A 7,951-nucleotide genomic window follows, 5' to 3' on the forward strand; every position below is an offset into this window, starting at 1 on the left:
ATTTTGGGATTTTTGGAGGGAGAACTAAGACAAACGTCACAGTCCATTCGCATCATCATACCCATAGAATTGAGTAACAGGAAATGAGTTGTATTGCAAAACCCAGCAAAATGTCCTGCTTTTTGTAATTCAGGACTGCAAAAAAGGCAGCGCTGGAGGCAGGGCTATATTTCCTAAGCAAAAGCGTAGATGCAAAATGACTCCTCAAGGTCTTAAGGTGCCCTACCGGGAGGTCAGGGTTTGCATGTAAAAATGGCATAATTAACGAGGAATGAATTTGGAAGTTCATCGATTTCCATTCTTTTCTTACCGCGGGCAGTAAAAAAGGTGACATGGGCCTTTTGGCTTGGTTGCTACTGCTCGGACAAGTTTGGGCAGAAACGAGTTTATTACATTTATTTGCCATACCATGGTCATGATTTAGAATCAATACAGAGACCAAGGCATGCATCTCACTCAAACTATTTTTAATTGCTGACTCGCAAGTCCAATCTCTGCATTTCAAGCATCAAGTCATAATTTCAACGGAACTGATTATCCTCCTCTCGTACTGTCTGAGTGGGCAAAGCTTTGCTCAACCATTGTATGTACATGAAACACATAAATTTGCCAAGTAAGCAAGTAAGAATATTTTGAATGGAATGTATGCCTCGGTGTCTTTATTTTGAATCTAAATCATAACAGCCATGAGAGAGACCATGGTATTGCTAATAAATGTAATAAACTCGTTTCGGCCCAAACTTGTCTGATCAGCCGCAACCCGACCAAAAGGGCCCATTTCGCTTTTCCTACGCTCGCGGCAAGAAAAGAATGTAAATCACCAAACCTCCAAATTTATCCCTCACTCCAAGCATTAGCATGAAACTCCCCACTGAGTTTATGACTAAAATTTCAATTTAGCCAAAACCATGTTATCAAATAATTTAGATAATTGGAAATTGATAATTCCTTGCCCCACCCCTAGTCCCAACATACGTTCCTTTTCAAGTGTAATTGCCCAACCCATTTCCCAAAACCAACCATCCCCATTAGCTCATGCTTCAACTCCAGTAGAACAAAGCTTTGTTAATAAGCGGGACTTTTTACGGCTGGAGTGGATGGTCCAAAATCTTGTGAACTTGGTCCGTCAAAAGAGTGGCCATAAAGGGGCAGTATTCGAACGTGCATTGTCTGACTTCTAAAAAAGACGACACAAAAGTCAAGGCCTTAGTAGAACTAGCCGTTAAAAGAGAGAGAGATTTGATTCATCTCAATAACAGAAACCTGGCTTCGGCCAGGGGTCTTAGATGAAGAACTAACCACAGTTGGTTTCAACTTAGCTCGTTGTGATAGGATACGCCCTGATAATCCCATATTCCCACATGGGGGCATATACCTATATGTTAGGAATGATTTGCACATTAGTCATGTACAAATGTCGAATGGAGCAGTAGAGGTCTTAGTTTGTCATATTCAAGGTCTTGATCCGTCTATTGCAACAATGTATAGGCCCCCTTCTTGTTCAGTAAGATATTTTGTATTTGTATTTAAAAATATATTAAATATATTAAATATTTAAGCCGTGTGGCTTTTTTAGAGGTTAGCACTCCAATTCATTGGAAATGAGTTGGACCAGTCCATTTGCTCAAAGGTATTCATTGTAGGGGACTTTAATTTTCCGGCTACTGTCGTGGGAGGCTAGGCCCGAAGGGTTTATTCCCATATCGAAATCGACATCTCTGTCATTCGAAAAGCTGGAAGAATTTGTAATCTTGTTTTTCTTTCATTTTTTCTTTTTCTCAGCATGTAGGTGTAGTCACCAGTGCGACTAACGTTCTGGATTTGGTCTTTCCCAATGACCTTGATCTGATCCAGTGTGTCCGCGTGACATCTAGTAATCTGTCAGATCATCATGTTCTTGAGATAGGGTCGACCATAACTCAAAAGCCGGCGAGCTCTAGAGTAAAACCGGTCAAAAAGGTCAGTCTGGCTAAGTTCAAGTTCAAAGATGAACATTGGCCGTTAGTTATAGAAAGATTAGAAGAACTGGACCTGGTTTCAATTCTGAAACAGGAATCGTCCATAGATGCAGCCAATGACGAACTAGTTTCAGTTTCTGAGGAAGTTTGCTCCAATCTAGCATCCAATCTTGAATGTGTTCCGAAAGGTGGGACACGGACAAAAATTCCAAAATGTAGGAAGACTTTGTTCAAAATGAGATGCAAATTAGCAAAAAGGCTGAAAAGCACTTCGAATCCAGTAATTGTGGGTAATCTGTACAAAAAGTTGGACGTAGTTCAGGGTAAGGTTAAGGCCTCCATCGAGTATGACTAGTTACAAACTGAGTGCAAGGTGGTTCAGGAGGTCAGGTCGAATCCGAAGGCATTTTTCTCTTATACGAACTCTAAAAGAAAGATGAAACACTTTGTTCGGCCTGTCGAGGTTGATGGGGAAGCATTAGCAATCTAGATGCTATGGCTAACATGCTAGGAGATCAGTTCGCTAATGTGTTTTCAAACCACTGAGTCTAGAAGCACAGCTCATTGTCTGAAGATGAGTCTGTTGAGATTGACAAGGTTAATCAAGTTGAGCGTTTAGATGATCTTGTAGTCACAGATCAAGATGCTTTTGAGGCCATCAGGGACTTGAGGCTTTCAAGTTCTCCTCGTCCTGATGGTGTAGCATCTCAGTTTCTGATGAGTTGCTATTGATTCTTGCTCCTGTTTCCTCCTACCTGATGCGTTGATTCTTGGATCAGGGCAAGTTTCCATCTTCAATAAAGTTTGCTCACGTTGTTCCAATCTTTAAACAGGGGAGACAAGTTGCTCCCCAGTAATTATAGGCCGATTTCTCTCGCTTCGAATATTGCGAAGGTGTTTGAGAAGATCATGAAGTCCAAACTTGTTGAAATTCTTGAAATCAATGAAGTCTTTCCTCCTAGCCAGCACGGGTTCCGAGCACATTTTAGCACGGTTACCCAACTGATTGAGCATTTAGAGCTGGTCATTGAGGGACTGGAAAGGCATGAGTCAGTTGATGTTGTCTATCTTGATTTGCCAAGGCCTTTGATAAAGTAGATCATGGCTTTTTCTGAATAGACTATATGACATTGGGATCCAAGGCAAGACTCTCAATTGGATAAGAAGCTTCATTCATGATAGGAAGCAGATTGTTAAGGTCGAGGGATCCCTTAGTGACATACATGATGTCAAGTCAGGTGTTCCCCAGGGCTCCATCTTAGGGCCCCTCTTGTTTATAATATTCGTTGCCCCGCTTCAAAAGCTTAGTATTATTGACAGTCTCTCTTCCTATGCTGACGATACAAAGTTAGTTTCTGGTAGGAATGGCCAAGATTCCACTGGTCTTGCAAGGGATCTAGAAATAATCTATTCTTGGGTTACTGAGAGTAATATGGCCCTGAACCGAATGAAATTCCGCTCAATGACCTTTGGGTCAACTCCTTTGAATACTCCACTCGTAGATAATAGAGGTAAGGATATTGAGCAGGTCTCATCTATGAAAGATATTGGTGTAGGAAAGTTTGATGAGCATATCCAGTTGAAGGTGGATAAAGCTTTTCAAATGTGGGTTGGATATATCACATGTTTAAGTCCAGAGATAGCATCACCATGCTAACTCTGTACATGTCGATTGTTCAGCACATCTTGAATATGCACGCATGTATGTATGTTTTATTGCGATGTATTGATATCAAGTTCGTTACCGAAATTTAGTTGGAGGTGGTACGGGTGAAAATAATTTTGGCAAAATCGGCAGCGGCAAGTATCAGTCGAGATTAGGTGATATTCTTGGGAACAACAGTGATCTTTGTGACCCGAATCAAACACGCCTCGGCAAATCTGGGTCCGGTATTTTGGATTGCATGGGAGCGAGAATATTGGTTTGCTTCTCCAAAACCCTGCAAGTATCAACCGGGTCAGATCGACCTCTGCAATTCGGGGGAACCGTTCGAATGAGGTGAGTTGGACGCCATTCAGATCACCGAATTCTCCGATCGATCCCAAACGGTTCGTGACTATGGCCTTCAGCCATTCGTCCCATGGTTTAGTTCCAGTTAGGAAGTACGTGATGGCGTTATTGATGCCATATGGTACTCCCATATATCTTTTTAAATACTTTGTGAGAGTGGCATTAATTCCATCCCAAGCAGTGCTTGACACCCATCCACTCAGCCGGACTGGCAATCCATATTCAAATTTTGGGAGCACGAAGCATTGGAACACCCTCAGGATCATTCACAGTGGCATCCTTATCAGCTTTAACCTTGGAAAGAGGAATCCAATCCTAGCCCGTGCTTTTGTCGTCACCATCTTTGCATGGGCGGAGAACGAGAGTTGGCTAGAGAATTTCACGCCAAGGTTTACAAATCGTACACACGTTCTAGTTTCTCACCACCATATTGCAATGAGCAAGTCGGGAGACGACCTCGATGAAACTAGAGACCTAGACGAAACACCATCCAATGAGTCAATGAGTTCAGCAGGTTTGCAAAAGGTCAAACAAGTCCAAAGATGTTTCACTAGGAACATCACAGGAATGAGAGAGCTCTCATATTGGGAAAGACTAGAAAAGTTGGGACTGTACAGTGTTCACAGAAGGTACGAAAGGTATCTGATACTGCAGGTCTTCAAAAGCATCCATGAGCTTTGTCCCAACCCAGGATTTAGGGTCGATTCAAGTGACTGTAGAAGTTTAATGTGCATTTTGAGAGCACCTTCAAGCCCTCGAGAATCCAGGCTAGTTCAAACAATGAAGTCCAACTCTTGTCTTTCTTGGGCTCCCTCATTGTTTAATTTGCTTCTCTCTAATATTCGTAGGGAATACGTAGGCCTTGTTGATCCGGTAGCATCTTTCAAGTAAGACTTGGACAAATTTTTAGATAGCATTCCAGATCAACCCTACATTCAAAGACTAGCTCAGTCTGCCAGCTCAAGCTTTTTGGTAGACGCTATTTCATATAAAGATTGAAAGGTAATAAATAGACGAATTATAACCTTTCATTTTAATGGTATTGGGGATTACATTCCCTGTAGCGGTTAGAAAAGCCCGTGAAAAACCAAACCCAAAAAATGAGCAAGTTGCGTTAAAAAGAGACTGAATTAAATTGATTATTTTCTCTGCACTTTTATCTTGATGTAACTGTGTCACCGAATTTCAAATTGAGGGTTGCAAGTTGTGTTTAAACCATTATCCTAACTTCTTAGGTGACAACTCCCAGTGGGCGATCATCAATGAGGTATTTTAGCTCAACCAAGATGGTTTGCAATACTCCTAGGGATTATAGTTCCCTTTGCAGAGCAATCCGGAGCTGGCGTTTAAAGATGCCAATCATCCTTTCTGTCACTCCATTTGTCCATGGCCCTTCTGGTGTACCATACACCCATTGAATTGGGGCATGTCCATGACATTTTTCGGCCGCAACTCGCTCAAAATCAATATCCCATTTGCACAATTGCTCCTCGACTCCTTTAAAGTACTTCGCATTATCAGAGTAATTCACTAACGGTTTTCCGCAATGGCCAATAAATTGTCTCAAAGCATCCAAAAAATCGATGTAGAGCAAGAAGTCACTGCTTCCACATGAATTGCTCAGGTCTAAAAGCAAGTGAACAACGCTATCCAAATTTTCATCGTTTTTGGATGAACACATTGGGCTTGGAGCTCCTTGATCTTATCTTGTTGATGGCGAGGACTCAGCAATTAATATTTTTCATGTGACTTGACTAATGCCCTAATTTCTGAATAATATTCATGTTTACAGGTCAGTGGTCCCATGTAGTCAACTCCCACGTTCACCCATGGTTTTGGATTAACCATCCACATAGGTGGTAACGGTGACATCTTCGGGGAGTTGTACTTGATGTACCGACATCGTTGGAATATGCATTGTCTCAACACTTTTTGTGTAATTGAAACTGCCTAGTACCCAGTACCTTTGTCGCAATAAGTCAAAAGTTTGACGTTGGCTGATATGATTGGCTGAGAATATTATTATTATTATTATTATTATTATTTATTTTTTTATATTTTTTTTTGGGTGCTAAGGTCGGAGGGATGAGCCTCGCCCGGCCAGCGAAGCCAGCCATCACATCGTCCTTATACTTTTTCCGATAGGCAGTGTCGTGACCGTATCAGTTTGGTTCTCCGTCTGCGGGCAGGGTTAGCGTCTAAAAGATTCCTTGAGAAAGGTCGGAGAGGAGATTCGAAACGGTGATTTCTCTCATATAAGGAAACTGCGCTAACCAATTCACCACGTCTCCTCCCAATTGTATGCTCATTGCCTTCGCGATCTCTCCTTGTGGCAAGATGATGGGTGTTTTAAAATCATGTGTCAAAGACGAAGCACAGTGTAGTCCAGTTTCCAGTCACCCTTAACGGTGATCCCTGTGCCATTTTGAATTTCTTCAATCTCAAGTCTTTGATCTCTGTGTGTAAACTCTTCTGCTTGGCAAATTGAACCAGAATTTGTTCTTCCCATTCAAACTCTTCTTTGGTGACATAACCCAAGTTTGACCTTGCCTCTGAATCGTTTTATTCCTTAAAGTGGGTTGTATTTTTCCTGGCATATCGTTTTTTTTTTGGACGAGCACTTTGCACATTTTTACCCATGTACCACAGTTTTCAACCAAGTAATCCAGGAATCTTAATGGGTGGTCGAACGGTTTTTTAGTTTTGACCGTCTTGATGTTTTCAGGTTTTTTTGGCATGCCTCTTTCTGAGAAAGGTATAATTGCATGTCTTGACGATTGTCCATTTTTTCTATGTACTTGGCTCCATCACCTGCTATAGGTTGTTCAGGCCATGCGGTTTTTGGTTGGGTGAGGAGCTTGGGCCCTTGACCCCAGAACTCAGACTGGCTTTCCACTTTTACCAAGCTACAACCTCTGCTGGGTAAATCGGCAGGATTCAATTTGCACGGACAAAATCGTATGTCTGAGCCTTGAGAGTTATCCAATATTTGAACGATTCGTCTCTCTTCCCATACTTTACATTGTCCTTTATCTCGTTTAATTCTTTGCAAGTTTAGCAACGAATCCGTGAAATACACGATATTTGTGCTCTGAACCTTGGGTTTATACGCATTTTAGGGGTAAATTTCCATGCTGACCGCCATTAGGAGTCCAGTTTACTCAGCTCTGGCAGTTGTTAAGGCATCTGGCATGTGTGCCTTCCAAACATGGCGGGTAAAGGCTTATCTTTGCCGTCAAAGACGTCCACGAATTCTGCTTTGATGTTGTCCAGTATTTCCACTAAACCCGTAACTGCGTTCAAGTGCCCAGTTCTCTGCTCATTACAGATGGCATTTGACTGATTTGTTTCTTGCTCAGAAAGCGTCTCCAATGCATCGTAGTTAACCTCCCAGATGTCCTTTACCATGGGTTGTGGAAAGGAGGGGTAAACTATTCATGAAGCTTTACAAATTGAAAGATTCAATATGGCCCCTTTATGGTCTTTGGATATGAATATCAAAGTGGTGTATCAAACTTGTTTTTTTCGGACTTCCTTACCGCTACCGGGATTGGAATCCCAGCAGTTCAAGACGAGAAGATTATTTATTTTACTTGACTTTTATTTATATATATTATTTGATCGACCAACGAATTGGAGTTGGCTGATCTGGCTAATCCTTGAATATAAGGTTGATCCGGAATTTTAGTCAAAAACTTGTCCAAGTTTGACTATTACAGTCTCTTTATAACAAAACTTGCTCGCTGTAAACTAAATTATTTATTAACTCAGTTTTGGCTCAATTGAAAACTTAATCATAAACTCAGAGGTGTTTCAAGTTTCTAGTTTCTCACCTACTATTGAATTTTTTGAAGTAAAAAAAAAAACAAAACAAGAAAACATCTGAAATGTATGTTTTATGTCTTCAATTTTTCTTGATCATTTTTTTGCGGACTTCCTTACCGCTACCGGGATTGGAATCCCAGCAGTTCAAGACGAGAAG

The sequence above is a fragment of the Tigriopus californicus genome, chromosome 6, assembly GCF_007210705.1.
Source record: "Tigriopus californicus strain San Diego chromosome 6, Tcal_SD_v2.1, whole genome shotgun sequence".
In the NCBI taxonomy this organism is placed as follows: Eukaryota; Metazoa; Arthropoda; class Copepoda; order Harpacticoida; family Harpacticidae; genus Tigriopus; species Tigriopus californicus.